Source organism: Phocoena sinus, chromosome X (assembly GCF_008692025.1).
Source record: "Phocoena sinus isolate mPhoSin1 chromosome X, mPhoSin1.pri, whole genome shotgun sequence".
Classification (NCBI taxonomy): Eukaryota; Metazoa; Chordata; class Mammalia; order Artiodactyla; family Phocoenidae; genus Phocoena; species Phocoena sinus.
Genome location: NC_045784.1, coordinates 63550766 through 63577921, shown reverse-complemented (window position 1 = coordinate 63577921; position 27156 = coordinate 63550766). Strand labels below are relative to the sequence as shown.

General features: G+C 36.4%; 1 long non-coding RNA gene across 2 annotated transcripts in view; it reads right to left on the bottom strand.

Annotated features, from left to right (window-relative positions):
* LOC116748070 overlaps positions 1-26742 on the bottom strand; it is a 61052-nt gene extending 34310 nt beyond the window's left edge. For both annotated transcript variants that reach the window (XR_004348164.1, XR_004348163.1), the window contains exon 1: positions 26625-26742. This is a non-coding gene — a long non-coding RNA (uncharacterized LOC116748070). The remainder of the gene's footprint in view (positions 1-26624) is intronic.
* Between the last annotated feature and the right edge of the window lie 414 nt (positions 26743-27156).

Genomic DNA, 27156 nt, shown 5'->3' with positions numbered 1-27156 from the left:
AAACAGCATAAAATCCCTATGTGAGAGAGAAAAGTCTTGACTCAGTGACCTGACCTTAAGAAACTAGAAAAAGAGCAAATTAAACTAAAGGTAATAAGCAGGAAAAAAAAAAAAACCAGCCTAAAAAAATAAAAATCAATGAAACTGATAACACAAAATAAAGAAAATAAATGAAGCCAAAATGTAGATCTTTGAGAAGATTAATAAAATTGATAAACCTCTAGCCAGGCTGATGAGAAAACAGAGAGAAAAAGAGAAGGCAGGACAGCATTACCACAAATGAGAAAGGTGACATCACCCGGTTACATAGATATAAAAAAATGATAAGTGAATTTTATGAACTTCATGTCAATAAATTCAATGACTGAAGTGAAATGGGCATATTCTTTAAAAGATGCACACTATCAAAGCTCACTCAAATATATGTATATAACCTAAAGATATTACAATAAATGTTAAAAATCTTCCCCAAAAGAAAACATCAGGCTAAGATGAATTCACTGGTGAATTCTACTAAACATGTAAGGATGAAATAATATGGATTCTTCAAACATTATTTCAGAAAACTGAAGAAGTATTACACTCCAACTCAGTTTAATGAATTAGGCCACAATCAGGCTGATACTAAAACCTCACAAAGACATAAGAAAACTACAAACTAATATCCCTCATGAAAGTAAATGCAACAATTAACAAAATTTTAGCAAATCTAATCTAACAACATATAAACAGGGTAATGTATCTTGACAAAGGTTTATCCCAGAAATACAAGCCTGTTTCATAATTCAAAAATAAATGTAGTTAAATACATTGAATTCCAAAAGAAAAACCACATAATCATCTCAATGAACACAAAAATAGCACTTGACTAAATTCCAAGCTCATTCAAGACTTTAAAACTCAAAAAACTAAGAATGAAAAGAAACTGATTTAACCTAATAAAGGAAATCTACAAAACAAAAACCTATAGTTACTACCATGCTTAATGGTGAAAGACTGAATGCCCATTCCTACTACTTCTATTCAACACTGTATTGGGAGTTCTAGGCAGTAAATAAGGGGAAAAAAATTAAAGAAGATGAGATTAGAAAGAAAGAAGTAAAACTGCCCTTATTTGCAGGTGAAATAATCCTATATGTAGAAAATCCTAAGGAATCCATAATAAAACTACACAACTAACAAAGAAGTTTAGGAAGCAATAGGATACAGGATTTAAACCCAAAAATCAATTGTATTTCTACACTACAATAAACCATCCAAAAATGAAATTAAGAGACCTCCATTCTGAATAGCATCAAAAAGAATAAAACATTTAGGAATACATTTAACAAAAGAAAAGATTTATACATTAAAAACTACAAAACACTTCTTGGAGAAATTGAGATATATAAATGGAAAGAAATTTATGGAAATCTACATTCATGGATTGGAACATGCAATATTATTATGAAGACAACACTCATCACACTGATCTATAAAGTCAATGCAATCTATATCAAAATACCAACAGGCTTTTGTGTGTGTGTGTGTGTGTGTGTGTGTGTGTGTGTGGAAAATGGCAAATGATCCTAAAGGCAAAGAATTCAGAATACCAGAAACAATTTTGAAAAACAAAAGTATTAGGTCTTTCATTACCAGATTTTAAAACTTACTTTAAATTTACAGTAATCAAGACAGTACAACACTGATAAAAGATTAGATACAGAAAATAACTGATATATTGGACTTCATCAAAATTAAAAATTTTAGTGCTTCAGATAGACACTATAGGAAATGAAAAGACAAGCCACCCAGTGGGAGAAAATACTTGAAAATCATATTTTTGATAACTTTGTGTCCAAACTCTGTAGATATAAAGAACTCTTACAATGCAATAAGAAAAACATTAGAAATGGAAAAGATTTAAATGTTATTCCTTCAAATACATATGAATGAGCAATAAGCAAATGAAAAGATGCTCAACCTCATTAGAGTTTAAGGAAATGCAAAATAAAACCACAACAAAATACCACTTCACACAAACTAAAATGGCTATAACCAAAAAGACAGGGAGCAACAAGTGACGATGAGGATGTGGAGAAATGTGAACTCTCATATATTATAGGTGGGAATGTAAAATAGCACAGCCACTGTGGAAAACAATTTGGCAGTTTCTTTAAAAGCTAAATAAATACTTACCCTATGACCCAGGTAATCCACTCCAAAAAATCTACACAAGAGAAATGAAAACATACAAGAATATGTACATCAATGTTCACAGCAGCATTTATTAATAGTCAAAAGAAAAACAAAAAGGGGAAACAATTTAACTTTCTGTCAAGTGCTAAATGGAAAAATAAAAATGTAGTATATTTATAAAATTGAATAATATTCAGCTCTAAAAAAGGACTAAAATACTGATATATGCTACCACAAGGATAAACCTCAGAAAGATTTTGGGAATTCCCTGGTGGTCCAGTGGTTAGGACTCGGCGCTTTCACTGTCATGGTCCCAGGTTCAATCCCTGGTGTTGGGGAACTAAGACCTTGCAAGCTGTGCAGCGCGGCCAAAAAAAAAGAAGAGAGATTTTAATAAGTGAAGGGGGATCAAACTCAGTATAATAAATATTATATGATTTCACTTATATGAAATATCCAGAAAAGGTTAATTTTAGACAGATCAGTGGTAGCCTGGGGCTGAGGACAGGAACAGGACTGAATATAAACAGGCTTGAGGGAATTTTTTGAAACAGTGAAATGTCCTAAAGCTGGATTGTGGTGACAGCTGCACACTATACAAATTTACTGAAAATAAGTAAATTGTGCAAATGCAATGAATAATTTTTATGGTATGATATAATACCTCAATAATGCTTAAAAAGAAACAAATTGAAAATTTTTAACTAAAAAATACATCATCTACAATAAAAAAAATTCACTTGAGATCTCAATAGCAGAATAGAGACAGGAAGAAAATGTCACTGAATCTGAATTTGAAGACAGATCAACAGAAATTACTGTTCTGAGCAACAGAACAACAACAAAAAAGGTTGAAACAAAACATACACTCAGGACCTATAGGGCACTATAAAAATGCCTAGCATACAAGTCTTCAGAATGCCAGAAAGAGATAAATATTGTGCAGGCAAATAATGTTCATAGGAATATCAGCCAAAAACTTTCCAAATTTGATGAAAGATAAATCCACATATTCAACCACCTCAGCAAACCCAAACAAGATAAACCGAAAGAAAAACACACCCAAAAATATTAGTCAAACTGCTAAAAAATAAAGAAAAAATTTCCAAGCAGCTACAAAAAACAACACATTCCTTATGGGGAAACAATGATTCAAACAACTGCAAATTTCTCTTCAGAAACGATGGAGGACATAGTAGAAAAACATCTTTATTTAAAGTGCTGAAAGAAGAAGTAAATAATGGTTTCATTATCTAACACCTCTTTATCCAGTGAAAACGTCCTTTAGGAATGAAGGTGAAATGAACACATCCTTAGATGCAAGAAAATGAAGAGAATTCATCTCAAGCAGCATTGAGATGAAATGATAGAGAGCTATTTACTCTTGAAGGTAAATAATGTCCAGAGGGAGCTAGGATCTTTAGGAATGAAGGAAGAACAATGGAACTGGTAAATAACTAACAGATTATTTTTCTCCTCCTAAATTCTTTAAAATATGTAAGACTCTAAAATACGAAAGGAATCATAACACAGTCTGGTGGGCCTTCAAAATATATAAATGTAAGACACATGGCAACTATTAAAAAAACCACTGGGGGAGTATAAAGAGATCTATATGAATGTTAAGGCTTCTGTGTTTTACTTGAAGTGGTAAAACATAAAATCTATACAAACTGTTAGGTGATTGCTAGGTATGTATAGTGTAATCCCTACAGCAACCACAACAGCAAAGCAAATTTAAGAGATGCAACCAAAAGTTTAAAAAAGAACTTTAAAATGCAATACTAAAAAAAATGGTCAAATAATGCAAAAGAAAAAAATGAAAAACATCAACAAACAAAATTAACAAAGACAACAAAGCTCAGACATGTAGGAAGTTAGAAAAAGCATCACTATGTTCCTTAAGAGAAGACAAAATCTTGACAACTTGATTTTCTTGACCTCAGAAGTTAAGCCATTGTGGCAAAGAATTATAAAGAAATTTAGAGAAAGGAAGGTGCCTACAGGGAAAGATAGAATGAGCAATTGATTACTGGAACGAATGCCACAGAAAGTCATATAAAAGCAGGTAGGAATATTAAACTAAAAATTATAATAAACTGCTAATGGCCAAGTACGGGATTCCACAAGAAGGAGAAGCCCCTCAAGGTTTCAAAAACAAGGGTCAGGCTGTACTGGCCTGCAGTTTTATCAACAGATGGCCACAAGGAAGATCAGAGAGAAAGATTCCCTCTGTGCTATCTGGGGAAGGGGAGCAGCAACTATGGCTGAAATCCTGCCCAGAAGCATCTCTCCTATCTCTCTTACCAAAGAAAAAGTACTTAATCTCAAAGTAAGATCACTAAAACTTGTGGCCTGAAGAACTGGGTAGAGGAATAGAGGGCAGACAAAAATTAATACCAGGACTATCTCCCCTAAGGAACAAAAGCCTAAATGCACAACGTGGGGAAACCCAGTGGTGGAAACCAAATACATCTGGGTAAGGGAGAAAAAACAAAGCTTTAGCCCTGGAGGAGGAACAGGAATACAAGCTGGGAACAGCATTAAATATGAAGGTGCAAGAAGACTTGTGAAGGCCATACTCTAAGACCCAGAATCACAGTGCCGGCTTAAAATTAAAATAATACACAGGGGAAAACTGAAGGAGACAGACCCTCTCTGGGAAGCATTGCAAAGAAAGAAACCCAAAGCCAAGCAGGGACATGAAAACAAAGTATCATTACATGGTTCAAAATCTCTGGTGCACTGAGGGAAACCATAGTAACAAGCTTCAAAACCAACCCAATTCTCACTAATTGGATACAAAATTCCACATTAATAGCCTAGACAAAAGAAAGGTATGTTTTTCTCAAAGAATAAAAAATATATACTTCAGCATCTACTATCTTATATAACGTCTATCAACAAAAATTATAATGTAAACAAAAATAAAGTGATAAAAAACAGTCTGAAAAAGTGCAATCTTCAAAACCAGACTCAGATATGAGATGTGGGAACTAACAGAGAATTTTAAATAACTAGGATAATACGTTTGAAACGTAGGCAACAGACGAGATCACATAGGTAATGTCAGAAGACAGATAGAAACTATAAGAAGGAATCATATAAAAATGGTAGAAATTTAAAACGCAGAAATGAAGAATGCCTTTTGCTTATTTGTTTTTGTTTGTTTTTGCAGTACACGGGCCTCTCACTGTTGTGGCCTCTTCCGTTGTGGCGCACAGGCTCCGGACACGCAGGCTCAGCGGCCATGGCTCATGGGCCCAGCCACTCCGCGGCATGTGGGATCTTCCTGGACCGGGGCACGAACCCATGTCCCCTGCATCAGCAGGCGGACTCTCAACCACTGAGCCACCAGGGAAGCCCAAAGAATGCCTTTAATGGACTCATAAGTAGACTCAACACAAATGACTAATCAGGAAACTCGAACATAGGTTGACAGAAACTCCAAAGTAAGGTGGAAAACTAAGGGAAAAAAACCATCATTCAAGACAAAACTATAGAGACAGTAAAAAGATCAGTGGTGGCCAGAGGTTAGGGGATGGGAGAGATAAACAGGGAAAGTACAGTGGATTTTTAGGGCAGAGATTCTGTATAGTAGTTTAATCTTGGATGTATTGTCATTATAAGTTTGTGCAAACCCATATAATGTACAACAGTACACTGAATCCCAATGTAAACTATGGATTTGGATGATGATGTGGTTTTTTTCCTAATAAATTTATTATTTATTTATTTTTGGCTGCATTCAGTCTTCATTGCTACACACGGGCTTTCTCTAGTTGTGGCGAGTGAGGGCTACTACTCTTCATTGCAGTGCACGGGCTTCTCATGGCGGAGGTTTCTCTTGTTGTGGAGCATGGGCCCTAGGTGCACAGGCTTCAGTACTTGTGGCACGTAGGCTCAATAGTTGTGGCTCACAGACTCTAGAGCACAGGCTCAGTAGTTGTGTGCACAGGCTTAGTTGCTCCATGGCACGTGGGATCTTCCTGGACCAGGGCTTGAACCTGTGTCTCCTGCGTTGGCAAGCAGATTCTTAACCACTGTGTGACCAGGGAAGTCCCTGGATGATGATGTGTTAATGTAGGTTCATCAGTTGTAGCAAAAGTACCACTTTGGTGGGAAATGTTGATAATGGGGGAAACATTGCATGTGTAGGGGAAGGGGTATATGGTAAATCTCTGTACCTTGTTTTCAATTTTCCTATGAACCTAAAACTCCACTAAAAAGGTAAAGTCTGTTTAAAATAATGACTAACTCAAATCCATACAAAGAAATAAACAGGGCCAGGAAAACTTATTACATGGGTAAATATAAATGATAGAATATATTTTTTACCCTTTTCTTCTAAAATGATTTAAAAGAGAAATGCATACAAGGAGATCAGCTCAGTGCTTTGTGACCACCCAGAGGGGTGGGATAGGGAGGGTGGGAGGGAGGGAAACACAAGAGGGAAGAGATACGGGAACATATGTATATGTATAACTGATTCACTTTGTTATAAAGCAGAAACTAACACACCATTGTGGAGCAACTATACTCCAATAAAGATGCTAAAAAAAAATGAGAAGTGCATAAAAGATACAAATACAAAACAAGTATAAAACAGCATTGTTGGGTTACAACATGTAAAGGCCTCATTTGTATGGCTACAGCACAAAGGAGAGAGCGTGCAAAAAAAGAATTATTGGAAGATTCCATACAATGTTGGACATAACTTAGTATTAATCTGAAGTAGATGATTTCAAGTTAATATGCATATTATAATCTCTTGAGCAACAATTTTAAAATAAACTAAAAAATACACTAAAAATGAGTTTCCTCTTGCCAGCAATTGGTATTTATAGGTTTAAAATTTTTTTAATCATTCTATTATGGGTATAGGGATATCTTTTTTTTTTCATTTAATTTCTCTAATTGCAAATGAGCATCTTTTCATTTGCTCATTTGTCATCTCTGTATTTTCTTTGGTGAGGTGTTTGTTCAGATCTTCTGGCCAATTTTTAATTGTTTTTTTTGTTTTCTTATTGTTGAGTTTTAAGAGCTCTTTGTATATTAAAGTCCTTTATTAGATATGGGGTTTGCAAAATTTTCTCCTAGTCTATGGTTTTTGTCTTTTCATTCTCTTGACAGTGTTTTATGAGCGCAAACATTTTTTTAAATTTTTGGGACACGCTGCACGGCTTATGGGATCTTAGTTCCCTGACCAGGGATCGAACCCAGGCCCCGTGCAGTGGAAGTGCAAGTCCTAACCACTGGACCACCAGGGAATTCCAGAGCAAACATTTTTAATTTTAATAAAGTCCTACTTATCAATTTCTTTTTTGATGTCATATCTAAAACTCATCACCAAACCCGAATTCACATATTCTCCCGTATTTTCTTTTAGAAGTCTTACGGTTTTCCATTTTCTACTTAGGTCTGTGTTCCACTTTCAGTTCATTTTTGTGAAGGGTGAGGGCCTCAAAATAGGTTCACTTTTTAACCTGTGGACATACAATTGTTCTAGCACCATTTGTTGAAAAGACTATCCTTTTACCATTGTACAGCCTTTCTGCCTTTGTCAAAGGTTAGTTTGCTATATTTGTATGGGTTGTTTCTCAACTCTATTCTGTTCCATTGATCTATATGCCTATCCTTTTACCAGTAGCATGCTGTTGTCATAACTATAGCTTTACAGTAAGTCTTGAAACCAAGTGGTATAAGCCCTCCAACTCTGTGCTTCTTCTGCACTGTTACTTGTTATAGATAATTTGCCTTTCCATAAAAGGTTTAGAATCAGCTTATGAATATCGACAAAATATTCTGGTGGAATTTTGATGTAAATTGCATTGAATCTACAGCTCAAGGTAGGAAAATTTGACATTTTAACAATCTTGAGCTTTCCAATCCATGAACAGAAAGTATCTCTCCATTTATTTAGATCTTCTTTGACCTCAACAGACCCTGTACATATTTTTCATCAACAGACCCTGTACTTATTTTGTTAAATTTACACCTAAGTACTTCATTTTCGTTTGGTGCAACTGGAAATGGTATTTTTTTTTTATTACGAATTCCAATTGTTCATTGCTGGCATATAAGAAAATAATTGTAAGAGGCACATGAAAAGCTGCTCAACATAACTAATTATTAGAGAAATGCAAATCAAAACTACAATGAGGTATCACCTCACACCAGTTAGAATGGACATCATCAGAAAATCTACAAACAACAAATGCTGGAGAGCATGTGGAGAATAGGGAACCCTCCTGCACCGTTGGGGGGAATGTAAATTGATACAGCCACTATGGAGAACAGTATGGAGGTTCCTTAAAAAACTAAAAATAGAATTACCATATGACCCAGCAATCCCACGCCTGGGCATATACCCAGAGAAAGCCATAATTCAAAAAGACACATGTGGGCTTCCCTGGTGGCGCAGTGGTTGAGAGTCCGCCTGCCGATGCAGGGGACGCGGGTTCGTGCCCCGGTCCGGGAAGATCCCACATGCCATGGAGTGGCTGGACCCGTGAGCCATGGCCGCTGAGCCTGCGCGTCTGGAGCCTGTGCTCCGCGGCGGGAGAGGCCACAACAGTGAGAGGCCCGCATATCGCAAAAAAAAAAAAAAAAAGACACATGCACCCCAATGTTCACTGCAGCACTATTTACAATAGCCAGGTCATGGAAGCAACCTAAATGCCCATCGACAGATGAATGGATAAAGAAGATGTGGTATATATATACAATGGAATGTTACTCAGCCATAAAAAAGAACAAAATTGGGTCATTTGTAGAGACGTGGATGGACCTAGAGACTGCCATACAGAGTGAAGTAAGTCAGAAAGAGTAAAACAAATATTGTATATTAATGCATGTATGTGGAATCTAGAAAAATGGTACAGATCAACTGGTTTACAAGGCTAGAGACACAGATGTAGAGAACAAATGTATAGATGCCAAGGGGGAAAAGCAGGGGTGGTGATGGTGGTGGTGGGATGAATTGGGAGCTTGGGATTGACACATATACACTAATATATATAAAATAACTAATAAGAACATGCTATATATTAAAAAAATAGAATTAAAAAAACAAAACAAGGTTTAAAGGAAAAAAGAGAAAAAAGAAAATAATTGACTTTTGTATATTCTAAATGTATCCTGCATCCTTCTTATCCTTGCTTATTAGTTCTAGATTTTGGGGTTACTTTTCTTACTGTTTTCTAACTCTGCTTTTAAAGAACTACATCACCGTACGGAATACCTCTCTCTTGTAATTAGAGAAACTGTGCATCAGTTTGTCATCACAGGTGTTTTTTTTAATGCAACGATGTTTCCAATACTGTATTATGAAAAAAATACTGTATAATGAATATGACTGTAATACTATATGCCATAAAATTTTTATAACACTTCATTCAGTATTGTATAGGCTATCATATTGATTACACTAGGCTACCATAATGCAATCATATTGCTGCTTCTTCATTGTCAATGCGTAAATGATTACATCTGTAACTATATGTTAATTTCTTTTTTCACATTATCTTTTCATTTCTGGTATCTAGTGTTAGTAATATGTATAACATCTACATGCTTTGTATCATATAATACTGATGGAGGTACTGATAGACATCTAGTAAACAGATGACATAAGCTTATGATCTCGATAAATCCAGTAGAGTACTGTAAATGTATTTTTCTTATGATTTTCCTAGTAACATTTTCTTTTCTCTAGCTTACTTTATTATAAAAATACAGTATATAATACATATATCACATAAGACATGTGTTAATCAACTATTTATTTTATTGGTAAGTCTTCTGGTTAAGTTCTTGAGGAGTCAAAAGTTTAATATGTGGATTTTTGACTGCCTGGAGGATTGGTGCTCCTAACTCTTGCACTGTTCAAGGGTCAACTGTACTTGCCAATCATGTATCTGGTAAGAGACTCGTGTCCAGAATACACCAAAAGCTGTTATAACTCAATAATGAGAAGGCAAACATCCACTTAAAAATCAGACAAAATATTTAAATAGACATTTCATCAAAACAGATATATGAAAAGCTAATAAAAAAACATGGAGGGAATTTCCTGGCGGTGCAGTGGTTAGGACTCCACGCTTTCACTGCCGAGTGTGTGGGTTCAATCCCTGATCCGGGAACTAATATCCTGCAAGCCACAGGGCGCAGACAAAAAAAAAAAAAAAAAAAACAGGAAAAATTCCCTAATTCATTAGTCATTAAGGAAATGCAAATTGAAACCACAATGAGATGCAATTTTACTCCAATAGAATGCAGTAACATGTAGACAGAAATGTAAAAATCATTAACCCTCCTACATTGCTGGTGGGAATATAGTATGCTAAAGTTACTTTGAAAGAGAATTTGGAAATTTCTTAGAAAGTTAAACATAAATTACCAAATGATCCTACAATTTACACATAAGAGAAATGAAAACATACTCACACAAAGATTTCCATGTGAACGTTCACAGAAGCATAATTTATAATAGCCAATAAAACAGAAACAACCCAAACTCTCAAGTGTTTAATACAGAAACAAAAACTGGTATACTCATACAACTGAACATTATGTGCAAACAAATGAGATACTGAATGAAATACTTCAAAATAATTAACCTATGTAAAAGAAATCAAACACAAAGACTACAAGTTATATGATTCCAATTGTATGAAAGATCCAGAAAAGGCAAATCTGTAGAAGCAAAAGTAGATTAGTGTTTGCCTGGGGTTAAAGGTGGAAATGGAGATTAAATGTAAACTAGTATGAGGGATGTTACCGGGATAGTGAAAATGTTATAAAACGGGATTATGGTAATGGTTGCAGAACTCATTAAATTTACTAAAAATTATTTAATTGTATACTTTAAATGAGCAAATTAAATGGTATGTAAGTTTTATCTGAAAAACAGTTGATTTTTAAAATTGGAATGGTCTAAACAACACCAAAAGAAGACAGACATTGTCATATGGGATAAAACACAAGCCAACCCACCTATCTATTTACTCTAACTATTTGACCTAAAAACCCAACCACCAACCTACTTACTGTGAAACACACAGCCACACAAACTTTACATATACAAAAACATTAAAAGTAAAACATGAAGAAAGACATAGCATGAAATACTAACCAAAGAAAAAAGATGAGAATCTATACTAATTTGAATCAAACAACAGAACAAGAAGGATTATCAGAGAATAAAGAGGAACATTATGAAAAGATAAAGGGGTGACAGCCCCCAAAAGATATAATAATCCCATATGCATATGCACCTGACAACAGATTCTCAAAATACAGAAGACAATAAACCATAGATGTGAAAAGACATATAGGCAAATTCAAAAATAGTTCGAGATTTCAACACTGCTCTCTAAAAAGTTAATAATAAATCATAGGTGTGAAAGGATATATAGATGTGAAATAAATAAATCATAGATGTGAAAGGACATATAGGCAAATTCAAAAGTAGTTCGAGATTTCAACACTGCTCTCTAAAAAGTTAATAATAAATCATAGGTGTGAAAGGATATATAGATGTGAAATAAATAAATCATAGATGTGAAAGGACATATAGGCAAATTCAAAAGTAGTTCGAGATTTCAACACTGCTCTCTAAAAAGTTAATAATAAATCATAGGTGTGAAAGGATATATAGATGTGAAATAAATAAATCATAGATGTGAAAGGATATATAGGCAAATTCAAAAGTAGTTTGAGATTTCAACACTGCTCTCTAAAAAGTTAATAATACAGTCAGAAAACCAGAACAAATATGGAAGGCATGAACAACACTATCAACCAACTTGATATAATTATAGAACACACCAAACAATAACAATAAAATACATATTCTTCTAAAATACACATGTGTAACACTACCAAGACAGATCATGTTCTGGTCTATAAAACAAATCTCACTGAGTTTAAAAAATAATAATATAAAGTGCACTCTAAAATATAAAATTAAACTAGAAATCAATAACAGAGATATCTGGAAAATTCCCAAATAACTGAAAAGTAAACAACAAATGTCTAAATAGCAGAGATCAAAGAGAAAGTCTAAAGGGAAATTAAAATTAAAGACACTGAACTAAAAGACAAAGAAAATATAATACATCAAAATCTGTGGGATGCAGCTAAAGCAGTGCTAATGGGGAAATTTATAGCACTAAATAACTATATTGGAAAATAATAAAGACCTAAAATCAGTAACCGAAGCTTGCATTAAAGAAACTAGAGAAAGAAGAGCAAATAAAGCAAGCAAAAGGAAGGAAATAAGAAGATCTAGAACAGATATCAAAACAAAAAAAAACCAAGAAAATCAATAAAACCAAAACTTGGTACATTGAAAACACTGAACAACACAGGTTTGAACTGCATGGCTCCACTTATACAAAGTTTTTTTTTTTTTTTCTCAATAGTAAATACTACAATACTACATGATCCACGGTTGGTTGAATCCACAGATATGGAGGACCTGTGGATATAGACAGTCCGTCTATAAGTTAGTTATACATGGATTTTCAACTGTGCCTAGGGTTGGCTGACCAAAGCAAGCAAACAACAACAAAAACCCACAGAAGAGAAAGAAACTATAAATCATCAGTATCACAAATAATGCCAAAGACTTCAAGAGGAAAATGAAGGAATACTACAAACAACTTTATGCTTATGAACTTGATAAATTACATGAAATGGAATAATTATTTAAAAGACGTAGACTAACTACCAAAACTTGCTCAAGAAAACCCAAATAGCCCTATATCTTTTAAATAAATTGGACTGGGATGTTACTAACCTACTAAAGCTGAAAACTGCAAGCCTAGATGGTTTCACTGGTAAATTCTACCAAACAATCAAGGAAGAAATAATACCAATTCTATACAATCAATTCCATTAAAAAGAAAAGTAGTGAACATGGTCCAAATATGAAACCGGTATTATCCTGCTCACAAATCCAGAGAGAAACACTACCAGAAAATTACAAATCAATATATCTAATGAATATAATAGATGTAAAAATTGCCACAAAGTGTTAGCAAATCAAATCCAGTAATATTTTAAAAACTGTATTACAATCAAGTTCATCTAAGGAATATAAGGTTAGTTCCACATTCAAAAATCAATGAAATTCCATATCAACAATTTAAATAAGAAAGACCACACAGTCATCTCAATAGATTTAGAAAAAGGAACTTGAAAAATTCATACTTTCATGGTAAAAACTCTCACAAAACTATAAACAGAATGGGAAGTGCTTAACCTAATACAGAGCACCTATATAAGACCTATAGGTAACAGATACTGGAAAGAAGGAAAGTATGCCCTCCCTCTCTACCCTACTCAACACTGTATTGGAAGGCCTACCAGTTCAATAAAGCAAGAAAAAAAATTATAAGGCACACATGTTGGGAAGAAATAAATTTTAAAGGCCTTTATTTGCAGAATACATAATTGTCCATCTGGAAAATCTCAATCTACCAAAAAAAAAAAAAAAAAACGCTTATAACTAAAAAGTGAGTTTAGCAAGGTTGCAGAATATAAGGTCAATAAACAAAAGTCAACCATATTCTTATACAGAGTTACAAATAATTGGAGCTTGAAATTAAACAATAAAAATAATTCAATTTATAATAACATCCCCCAAAATTAAGTTCTTATATATAAATCTAACAAAGCAGCATCTATATGCTAGAAACAACAAAATATTAATGAAATAACCAAAGAAGATCTAAATAGGAAAAATACCATGTCTATGAATCAGAAGATTCAGTAAGATATTAAATCTCCCCAATCTCATCTATAGATTCAAAGCCATCCCAATCAAAATCTCAGCAACCTCTTTTTGTGGATTTTTAGAAGATATTTTTGCAGATAAGAGTGGGACAATAAAATGGGAAGAGAGCTTCTCCAGAGATACAGCACAAAGGGAAGACTTAACCTGAGGGTGACATAGTCACTTAGGAAAACCAGAGGCTACTACCCTAGGTCAGCAACCCTGCTCACTAAGAAGCGGTGTCACTCTGAGAAATGCGAGCCACTTCCTCTACCCTCAGCTCCAGATCAGCAGTGCAGAGGTTTTGCCAAGGGGCAAAGGTAGGCTGTAATAACAGAGAGCTCAGAGGTATCCCCAAGGGAACCAACTTAATCTGGAACACACTGGGGAAAGTTCAATCCTAAAACTACTCCCAAAAAGAACAGAAATTTTGGTGGTAAACAATTAAGAGGACACTGGTAACTACACGAGAGCAACAAACTAAAGGAACACCAGTTAGAAGTTTACCAGAGACCAGAGAAAGAGACAGATAGAAGAGCCCTCCTGAGGTCTGTATGTTCTCAGATTACAGTGGAATTAAACTAGATCAACAACAAAAAGATAACTGGGAAATTCTGAAATACTTGCATTTTAAATAACACACTTCTAACTAGCACATGGATCAAAGAAGAAATCTCAAGAGAATTTAAAATAAATTTTGAGCTAAATGAAAATACAACTTGCCAAAAGTTGCAGGACACAATGAAAGCAGTGCTTAAAGGGAAATTTATACATTGAACACATATATCAGAAGAGAATAAAAGTCAAATCAAAAACTTAAGCTTCCACCTTAGGAAACTAGAAAAGAAGAGCAAATTAAATCAAAATTAAGCTGAAAAAAAAAAAAAATAAAACCACAGCAGAAGTCAAATTAAAAACAGCAAATAGACAAAATCAGTAAAACCTAAAGCTGATTCTTTCAAAATAGCAATAAAATCAAAAAGCCTCTAGCAAGGATAACTATGAATTAAACAAAGAGAAGACACAAATTACTAATATCAGAAATGAATGAGGGGGCAGTATAGACTCCATGGACATTAAAAGGATAATAGAGGAATACTATGAGTAACTATGCCTACAAACTTGATAATCTAAATGAAATAGATCAATTTCTTGAAAGAAACAATTTACCAAAACTCATACAATGAGAAACAGACAATCTCATTAGGACTATATCTATTAAAGAAATGGAATCAATAATTAATAATCTTCCAAAACAGAAAGCACCAAGCACAGATGGGTTCACTAGTGAATTCTAGCAAATATTTAAGATATTTTAACAATTCTCTACAATATTTTCCAGAAGACAGAAGCAGAGGGAGTACTTCCTCAATTCTATGAGGCCAACATTACCCTGATACCAAAACCAAAGACATTACAAGAAAACTATACACCAATACCTCTCATTAACATAGATACACAAATCCTCAACAAATTAGCAATCTGAATCCAACAATATAAGAAACAAATTATACACCATGACAAAGTGGGGTTTATTCCAAGTATGCAAGGCTAGTTCAACTAGAAAATCAATAAATGTTAACCACTGCATCAATAACTAAAGAAGAAAAATCACATGATCATATCAATAGATGCAGAAAAAGCATCTGACAAAATCCAATAACCCATTCATGCTAAAAACTCTCAGCAAACTAGGAACATAGGGGAACTTCCTCAACTTGATAAAGAGCATCTACCAAAAAGAATACAACTAACATAGTTAATGTCAGAAACTAGAAGAATTCACACAATGATCAAGAAGGCAGCAAAGATGGCTCCTCTCACCATTCCTTTTCAACAATGCACTGACAGTCCTAGTTAATGCAAGAAAACATAAAGAAAAGGAAGTAAACGGAATACAGATTGGGAAGGAAGAAATATAACTGTCTCTGTTCAGAGATAACATGCCCAACCATTGTAGAAAATCCTAAAGAATTGACCCCCCAAAACAAAAACAAAAAAAACTTGGAACTAATAATTATACCAAGGTTGCAGGATACAAGGTGAATATACAAAAGTCAACTGCTTTCCTATATACCAGCAATAAACAAGTGGAATTTGAAGTTAAAAACATACTACTATTTACATTTGCACCTCCCAAAATGATGATATAAATCTAAATATGTACAAGATCTATATGAGGAAAACTACAAAACTCTGATGACAGAAATTAAATAACTAAATAAGCAGAGATATATTCCATGTTCACGGAGAGGAAGAGTAAATACTGTCAACATGTCAGTTCTTCCAAACTCAATCAATAGACTCAATGCAATCCTAATTAAAATCCCAGCAAATTATTTTGTGGATATCAAAAACCGATTCTAAGTTTTATATGGAGAGGCAAAATTCCAGAACAGCCAGCACAATACTGAAGAAAAACATCATGGGACTGATACTCTCTGACTTCAAGACTTACTATAAAGCTATAGTAATCAAGACACTGTACTATTGATGAAAGAATAGACAAACAGGTCAGTAGAACAGAATACAGAGCATAAGCCCAGAAACAGACCCCCATAAATACAGTCAACTGATCTTTGACAAAGAAGCAAAGACAATATAATAGGGAAAAAAAAAGACAGTCTTAATCAACAAATGGTGATGGAACAATTGGACACCCACATGCAATAAAATGAATCTAGACACAGACTTTACACCCTTTACAAAAATTAACTCAAAATGGATCACAGACATAAATGTAAAATACAAAACTATGAAATTCTTAGAAGATAACATACGAGAGAATCTAGATGATCTTGGGTATGGTGATGACCTCCTAGATACAATACCACAGGTAAGATTCATGCAAAAATAATTGGTAAGTTGGACATCGTTAAAATTAAAAACTTCTGCTCTGCAAAAGACACTGTCACAAAAAGAGAGAAGATACAGACTGAAGGAAAATATTTATAAAAGACACATATGATAAAAGATTGTCATCCAAAATATACAAATATGCTTAAAACTCAACAATAAGGAAACAACCCAATTTTAAAAATGGGCAAATGCCCGAACAGACACACCTCACCAAAGATATACAGATGGCAAATAAGCATATAAAAAGATGTTCCACATCATTTGTCATTAGGGAAATGCAAATTAAATTAATGATGAGAAACCACTATATACCTATCAGAATGATCAAAATCCAGAACACTGATAACACCAAATGCTAGCAAGGATGTAGAGCAACAGCAACTTTCATTCACTGCTAGTGGGAATGTAAAATGATACAGCCACTTTGCAAAAGAGTTTGGTAGACTTTTACAAAACTAAGCATACTCTTACAATATGATCCAGCAATCACATTTCTTGGTATTTACCCAAAGGAGTTGAAAACTTATACTCACAAAAACCTGCACACAGATGTCTGTAGCAGTTTTATTCATTAATTGCCAAAACTTGGAAGCAACCAAGATGCCCCTTTGTAAGTGAATGAATGAATAAGACAATGGAATCTTATTCAGTGCTAAAAAGAAATGAGCTATCAAACCATGAAAAGATAAGCAGGAACCTTAAATGCATATTATTAAGTGAAAGAAGCTAATATGAAGAGGTTACATATTGTATGATTCCAACATCTAAGATTCTGGAATAGACAAAACCATGGAGACAGTAAAAAGATCAATGGTTGCCAGAGGCTAAAGGGGAAAGAAGTATGAACTGGCAGAGCAGAGAGGATTTTTAGGGCAGTTGTAGAAAAACCAAGAAACCAGAATATTTGAGAAAAAAGAAAAAAAAGGTTAAAGCTGGAGCACTCATACCACCTGTTTTCAAGGTTTACTTCAAGACTTATTATGCAGTATCAGCAAAATGACTGACATGTGGCTCAGTGGAACAGAACAGGGTATGTAGAAATAAACCCATACATATATTCAACAAAACAGTATTGGAATTATTAGAGGATGAAGGAATGGGCTGACTTCAAAAGAGCATACGGCAAACGTTTTAGGTTACGAAACAATTCCATATTTTGACTGTAGTGATGTCTATACTATGGAATGTGAAAACTCATAGAACTGTAAACTAAAGAAAGTGAATTTTACATTATTTAAATTACACTTCAAAAAACCTAAATAAAAATTTTAAAAACCAGACACTACATAGTGAGAAAATCAAACTCATGATATATTAAGATAACGGAAAGGACCATCAGTGAGTATGTATATAACATACCTGAATTCAGGGTGGGGGTGAGAAAGGTATATATACGAAGGAGAGTTAAATCCTCATCATCTAGGATGGACAATCAATAGATAATGGCTAAAACTTAAAAATAAAAAAGCTATACTAGGGCTTCCCTGATGGCGCAGTGGTTGGGAGTCTGCCTGCCAATGCAGGGGACACAGGTTCGTGCCCCAGTCCGGGAAGATCCCACATGCCGCGGAGCGGCTAGGCCCGTGAGCCATGGCCGCTGAGCCTGCACGTCCGGAGCCTGTGCTCCGCAACGGGAAAGGCCACAACAGTGAGAGGCCCGCCTACCGCAAAAAAAAAAAAAAAAAAGAAAAGAAAACAAAAGGTATACTAGCATATTATTTAGATATATGGATCTAAGTAACAGAAAAATCAAAGTTCAAAGTGATTTAGTTACCTTTGAGAATGGAAAATTAAGGAGTAAGGGAAATAAGACATGGGGTTTTTAAAAACAAACTTATAAAACTACACAACTCTACTATATGCATATAGAACTTTTATTTTTTAATTTAAATTTTCCTTTTTTTTTTTTTTTTTTTTTTTTGCGGTACGCGGGCCTCTCACTGCTGTGGCCTCTCCCGTTGCGGAGCACAGGCTCCGGACGCACAGGCTCAGCAGCCATGGCTCATGGGCCTAGTCACTCCACAGCATGTGGGATCTTCCCGACCGGGGCACGAACCCGTGTCCCCTGCATCGGCAGGCGACTCTCAACCACCGCGCCACCAGGGAAGCCCCGGTCACTGCTTTCTAAAACATCATGGATACTCTGCTTCCAAGAGAGCTTCCCGGAGAAGTTCCAAGGGAGGGTAGTTGACATGACAGCGCTGGAGAAGGGGACTATATGTATAGAGTTTGGTGTTTCAGGCATATGTGTCTCTCTGCTGACTTTCCAAGTGCCCTTTAGACATAATCAGGGATATATACACATTCTGAACAACAACATTTACTGAAAAGAAATATCACATGAGGTATGGTGTAAAATAACCTGGAAATGTTCAAATCAAGTCATAATTCTCACTTCCAGACAGGTTATAAATTTTGAGAACATATTAACAAAACTGTCTTCCCCATCCATTTCAAATACACCTACAGATACATCATAAAGCAAACAATATCCTTGAGCTGTCAATATTCAACCATGACTATGGGTGGATCAGTCCCCATATAAACCTCAAGTTCCTCATCTGTGAAATGGTTTAACAATTATTCAGAACTTTTAAGCAACACTTATTTAGAACTTTTAAGTTCCAATGAGTTGATGAGTAAAGTACGTCCTATGTACCAAATACTAAATAAATAGAAGTGGTAGATCTATTTTTATTAAAATGACAGAGAACCTTGAAGCAATGCTCAGAATCCTGCAGGACTAAACAGGCTTCATATATAACTTGGGATCTGCAGTTGTAACCTCTCTCATCTCTGTACAACTCAGGTGTTCATTATAAGGTATAAGACATATCAATACAATTCAGAAGCACAAGCCAGAGGGCCACGAGACTTCTTTATTGAAAGACGGGCCCAGCCTGACCCCTCTCAATTTTCTCAGTGATCTCCAAATATCAGTTATCTTTGTCTTCAATCTATCAATCTGTGAAAAGGTAACAGAAATCTCTTTATTTATTCTAATGAAAGCTGTTCTCTCCAATCCTTCAATATTCTTCACAGGTCCCCAAATTATATTTTGTATACTATTTTGCTATCCATAATGCAGACCAAAACTAAGGAAGCAATATTCCCTATGCCTTCCATTCAGTTTTCAAATATGAATAAAGGGTAATTACAAAAAAAGAATATTTGATGAAAGAATGCCCAATCTACATAGCATAAGAAATTCAATGAATCCCAAATAGAAGAAACTCAAAAAAGATCCACACTGAGCTGTAGTATAATCAAAATTTTGAAACCCAAGAAAAAGAGAGAATCTTTTTTTTTTTTTTAATTTATTTTTGGCTGCATTGGGTCTTCACGGCTGTGTGCAGGCTTTCTCTAGTTACTGAGAGCAGGAGCTACTCTTCACTGTGGTGCGCGGGCTTCTCACTGCGGTGGCTTCTCTTGTTGCGGAGCACAGGTTATAGGCACACAGGCTTCCGTAGTTGTGGCGCACAGGCTCTAGAACGCAGGCTCAGTAGTTGTGGCACACGGGCTTAGTTGCTCTGCTGCATGTGGGATCTTCCCAGACCAGGGCTCAAATCCGTGTCCCCTGCATTGGCAGGTGGATTCTCAACCACTGCGCCACCAGTGAAGCCCCCATTTTTTCTTAATTTATGCATTTATTTATTTATTTTTGGCTGTACTGGGTCTTCATTGCTGCACGCCGGCTTTCTCTAGTTGTGGCGAGCGGAAGCTACTCTTCACTGCGTTGCACAGGCTTCTCATTGTGGTTGCTTCTCTTGTTGCGGAGCACAGGCTCTAGGCATGCAGGCTTCTGTAGTTGTGGTGCGTGGGCTCAGTAGTTGTGGTGCATGGGCTTAGTTGCTCCATGGCATGTGGGATCTTCTCGGACCAGGGATCGAACACATGTCCCCTGCATTGGAAGTCCCTCCTTTCTTGCTTTTAAGATTCTCTTTTTGGACTTTCCTGGTGGCCCAGTGGGAAAGAATCCGCCTTCCAACGCAGGGGACATGGGTTCGATCCCTGGTCGGGGAACTAAGATCCCACATGCCATGGGGCAACTAAGCCCACACACCACAACTACTGAGCTCACGTGCCTCAACAAGCGAGCCCACGTGCCACAACTACAGAGCCCACACACTCTGGAGCCTGCGCGCCACAACTATAGAGCCCACGTGCCCTGGAGCCCGTGAGCCACAACTAGAGAGCGAAAACCCACACACCACAACTAGAGAGAAGCCCGCGCGCCACAACGAAAGATCCTGCACGCCTCAACAAAGACCCCGCATGCCGCAACTAAGACCCGATGCAGCAAAAAAAAAAAGCAAGAAAATAGAAGTAACTCATCATCAGAAACCATGAAGGCCAGAGGCAGTGGAATGACATATTTTAAATGCTGGAACAAAAAAAAAAGTTCTGAATGGTACAGATGAACCAGTTTTCAAGGCAGAAATAAGAGACACAGATGTAGAGAACAAATGTATGGACACCAAACACCAAGGAGGGGAGGGGGGCGGTGGGATGAATTGGGATTGACATATATACACTAGTATGTATAAAACAGATAACTAATGAGAACCTGCTGTATAACACAGGGAACTCCACTTCACTGTACAGTAGAAACTAACACAACATTGTAAAACAGCTAAACCCCAATAAAAAAATAATAATAATAAATAAAGTAAAAAAGAAGCCAGAAAGAAAAAAAAAGCTCTGAATCAACAAATCTATTTCTGACAAAACAATCTTTCACAAAGAAGGGCAAGAAATCAACTTATGGCATGACAGCGTGAGGAGCTTGACTGTCCTGCTCCCCGCTGAAACTGACGAAAACTGTTAAAAAAAGAAACCCAACCATTTAAAGCCTCTGGAAATGGTTCTAAGGACAAACAACAAATGAAGAAACATCTATTCAAGAACATCTTTTAAAATTCACTAAGAAAGGTAAGCCTACGGTATTTGAACCAAGCCTACTTTCTCCCTTCCACCCTTCTTCTCCCATCCCAGCTCAAGGAACGGGAGACTACTCAAGACTCCTGAAGCCAAGAACACAGGGCTCCCTCTCCACCCTCCCCCAGTCCCATTTAGAGAGCTTTCTTCCCTGGAAGAACAGGACATTGGAGTTTCCCATCCAGCCACCAGCTGCCTGTTGCTAGGGCTGAGTCCTGAGCAAGTGTGGTTTAGAGGAACAGGTTCCCTTCTGCCACCTAACCCCAGGTGGTGGAATGTAGACTCTAATTGGGTGTGGTACATGGAGACTACTGGGACCCTGAACATCCTTGCCCTGGGCTGTGAGAGAAAGGCAAACTGAGAGGACCTCTGGTGGCACCCTCCCCTCCACTAAGCGCTCAGCTAACCGAGCAGAATTGTCTCTCAGAGAGAAACTTGCCATTGTCCGTACCCCCACCTCCAGAGACCAGACTCAGAGCTTTTGCTTGAGGGAAGAAGCAGACATTAAAACGGAGCACCTATTCTCTTCTCAAAGGAACTGAACTGACTTAATTTGCAAGACCATGGAGAAAGTCAAGCCTAGAGGAGCCCTGAAAAAACAGTGAGGTTGTAAAGAAAGGCAATTGGGAGAAGATTCAAAATATAGGCTAAACTGTAGGTCAGCTAGTTTGCAGGTGAGAACTGGGCAATAAGGCAAATGGGAGGAACCCTCCTACAGCCAGAACAAATATCAAACACTAACTTCAGCAACTATTTCTTCAAATGACCCACTATTTGACTGACTTAGTTTTCAGAATAGTTTATGCCCTAGGGCATTATGGAAAACAATTAAACAATCAGTTCACAGTAAGTGGAGGGTGGCTGCTGGGTGTGGTCAGAGACAGTCAGCTCTAACAAAACCCATCATCCTAGGGTGGTGGTGGGTATATTCAAATTGCACCTCCCCAAGGAGCAACATCAGGGAACTAACCTTGTGGGAAAGGAGACTACAATGAGATACCACTTCACACCCTCTAGGATGGCCAGAATTGGATAAAGTCAGATAATGACAAGTGTTGGTGAGAATGTGGACAAGTTAGAGCCCTCATACTGCCGGTATGAGTGTAAAATGATGCAGCCACTTTGGAAAAAAGTCTGACAGTGTCTCAAACTATTAAACACAGAGTTAACAAATGATCCAGCAATAACACTCTTAAGTATACACCTAGAAAAATGAAAACATGTATCTACACAGAAACTTGTACACAAACGTTTTAGCAGAATTATTCTTGATAGCCTAAAGGTGGAAACAACCCAAATGTCCACAGATGGATGAACAGATAAACAAAATGTAGTATATCCATACTATGAATGGAACATTATTCAGCCATAAATGGGATGAAGTACTGATACATGCTACAACATGGATGAACTTTGAAGCATTATGCTAAGTGAAAAAAGCCAATCACAAAAGGCCATTTATTATATGATTCTATTCATATGAAATGCTCAAAACTGGGAAATTATAGAGATAAAAAGTAGATTGGTGGTTACCTAGGGATGGGCAGGTGGGGTTGAAGGGGGTATGGGTTTATGGCTAAAGCATATGGACTTCCTCTTGGAGTGATGAAAATGTTCTAAAGTTGACTGTGGTGATGGTTGCACATATACTAAAAACTATTGAATTGTATACTTTAAATGGGTGATTGTATGCTATGGGTGATTGTATGCTATGAATTATACTTCAATAAATCTGTCAAAAGAGAACTGAAGGAAAAATTAAGACATTCTCAGATAAACAAAAGCTTAGGGAGTTCACTGCTAACAGACTTACCCTACAAGAATTGCCAAAGGGAGTTCTTCAGGCTAAAATGAAAGGATAGTAGACAGTAACTCAAAAGTATATGAAAAACTAAAGAACATGGGTAAAGGTAACTACATAGGTAAATATAAAAGCCAGTATTATTGTACTTTTGGTTTGTAACTCTTATTTTTTTCTATATGATTTAAAAACAAATGGACAGGCTGATTCTAAAATTCATATGGAATTGCAAGAGGCCCTGAATAGCCAAAACAATATTAAAAAAGAACAAAGTTGGAGGACTGACACTTCTCAATTTTAAAAATTAGCACAATCTACATCAATCAAAAGAGTGGCACTGAGGGCTTCCCTGGTGGCGCAGCGGTTGAGGGTCCGTGGGTTCATGCCCTGGTCCAGGAGGATCCCACATGCCACGGGGCGGCTGGGCCCGTGGGCCATGGCTGCTGGGCCTGCGCATCCAGAGACTGTGCTCCGCGGCGGGAGAGGCCACAGCGGTGAGGGGCCCGTGTACCGCAAAAAAAAAAAAAAAAAAAAAAAAGTGGCACTGGAATAAGGATAGAAACAGGTGGGGTCTGAAAGACCAAAAACAAACCCATACATCTATGGCCAACTGATTTCAACAAGGGTGCCAAGACCATTCAATGGGGGAATGAACAGTCTCTTCAACATATGGTGCTGGGACAATTGGCTATGCACATGTAAAAGAACGAAGTTGGACCTCATATCACATATAAAAATTAACTTAAAATGGATCTATGACATAAATATAAGAGCTAAAACCATAGAACACTTAGAAGAATAAATAGGGATAAATCTTCATGACCTTGAATTTGGCAAAGAATTCTTAGATTTGACACCAAAAGTACAAGCAACAAAAGAAAAAAAAATAGACTAAGTGGACTTCAGACTTTAAAAATCTGTACACCAAAGGACATTACCAAGAACGTGTAAAAAACGTATACAGAATGGGGAAAAATTTGCAAATTATATATATGATCAGTCTACTATCCGTAATATATAAAGTATAACTCAACAACAAACACCCAAATTTAAAAACGGGCAAAGGGCTTGAATAGACATCTCTGCAAAGAAAATATACAAATGGCCAACAAGTACGTGAAGATGCCCAAAATCATTAGTGATTAGGGAAATGCAAATCTAAACCACAATGACATATAACCTCAAACACACTAGAATGGTTGTAATTTTAAAATTAAGCAAACAAACAAACAAAAACAGGAGATAACAAGTGTTGGCAAGGAGGTACGGTAATTCTATGTTTAACTTATAGAGAAATTGTCAAACTGTTTTCCACAGTGGCTGCACCATTTTATATCCCAGCAACAATGTATGAGAGTTCCAATTTCTCTATTTCCTTGCCAACACTTGTTTCCTGGTTTTGGTTTTTTAATAAATTAGACTGTGTCCTCAGTTTAGAAGAAATTTCACTTGGCCCCTGTTACTGTTACCCAGATAACAGGCACTTAAAAATTCATCTTTTTTATTGACTTTTAAAATTTTCTCTTCAAAATGTATAAAAAATAACCCATGCTAGAAAAAGTTCATTATGTCACAAAAGTTTCAGAAATGCATGGGAAAAAGAATCACTTTAAAATAATGGTTACCTCTGGGGAAGAGGTGAGAGATGCAATCAGGGATGGGTACACAGAGGACTTCAACTATAATGATAATGTTTAATTTTTTATGTTTGGTTGGTGAGAAAAGAGATTCACTGTATTATTCTTTATATGTTTGTATATGCCTTAAGTATTTCATAACATATATAGAAAGCCCCCCAAAAAAGACAAAGAAAAGAAAGTTAATCTAACATTCCTTCACCACTCACTATCACCACCAAAAACAAAAACACTAAATCATACTAGACAGAGTATTCTACAACTTACTTTCCTCACATAATATAATACATTATAGCATTCTCTAAATCAAAAGAGTGTAAAGAGGTAAATCTGTTTCCACAGCTTCAAAATATTTCATAATACAAATGTCCCACAATTTATTCAAACATCCTCCTATTGATGGATATACAGGCTGTTTCCAGTTACCTGTCACAAACACAAAGCTACAAAGGCATCCTTGTTCATATGTCCTTATACAATGGTACATTTATTTCTGTAGGATGTATTCTTAAAAGTCAGACTATTAGGTTCCAGTATTTAGTCAAGTGGTACCTGTATTTTTTATTTCCCTAAACACTGGCAGATTATTTTTTCAAAAGGTTACAGCAATTCATACTCTCCAGCAATGTATGCGTGAGATATGGGCATTTCTTGAGTGCAATTTCTTTTAACCACATAAGCATTTAATAGATCAAATTCAGTTTTACTGTCTTCCCCATATAGTAAACATGTTATGATATTATGCTTAACATAAATTTATTTTCACCAAGAGATCTGAACACGGGAAATTTAGCTCTTTTCTTACTCAGTGAGTAATCAAACTAACAATCCACAAAATAACGTAGCAACTTCCACAAATATTATCTATACACACACACACAAACACACACACACACCTCTACCTCTGACATGCTTCCAGAACAAATGTTAAGTATTATATGCCCAAAAGTCCTTATTTGGGGTATATATAAAGGGCATAGAAAAAAAAATTTTAATCTAGCCCACAATGAATATGTTACAAACTGACTGGTTTATCAAAGCTACTAAGTTTGCACATGAAAGGCAGCCCGAAGGAATTAAGGACGGGTAGGCCTAACAGGTTAGGCAGTTCCTGAAAGCGCTCGAGGGAGACAGAATCTTTCATTTTAGGGCGTCATGGTGTCAATAAAAACCCATTTAAAAAAGTAAAACAAAGAGGAAAACGACCCAGGATCGCTCCTAGGACCTAGTTTGTGCAACCACCCATCCTCATCCGTGACAGTAAGGTGATTAAGGAGAGAGAAATTATTCTCCGATATTTTGAAGAGAGGAGAGAGAGAAAGATGAAATGCAGGCCGGCTCCTCCCCCACTCAGGCAGGCCACGCGATCCCGAAGTGTGTAACCTTGCTAACGGTCACTCTTTTACCCGATGTGAGGTTCAGCACTCACCACAACACAAATATCGGCGAGTTCTTGGACACTCCTTAGTAGATTCGTCCTTTGGCCGCCTTTCCATATCTGGTACGCCTGCAGCGCTTACACGCCATGGAAACGCCGCCATCTTAGGTCTTAGATGAGCCCTAAGGGATAGGGCGATAGAAACCTGAGTTGAGCGTCACAGCCAAATAGCGCCGGCGCCCAACCGCCGTGCACTGCCCAAATGGCTCCCCCAGCAACGTGACCCAGGCGCCCTGCGGCCCCCCCGCAGTGTTCCTGCCCAATTGCGCTTCCTGTTACAGCGTTTACCTCCGCTGAAATTCCCTCGTTATTTCCCATTTTCTTTCCCTTCATTTCTTTCTTCTTTTTCCATACCAAATTGCTTTTATCTTTGCCCCGACTCCTTTCCACATTTCTAGATATCTCTTGTTCTAGTCAACTTTCATTTACCTCACATGTGTATAGCATTTTTTAATAGACAAACCTATCTTTCTGTTATTTTACCAAATTATCACAACATTATAAGGTAAGCTGGGAACTGATG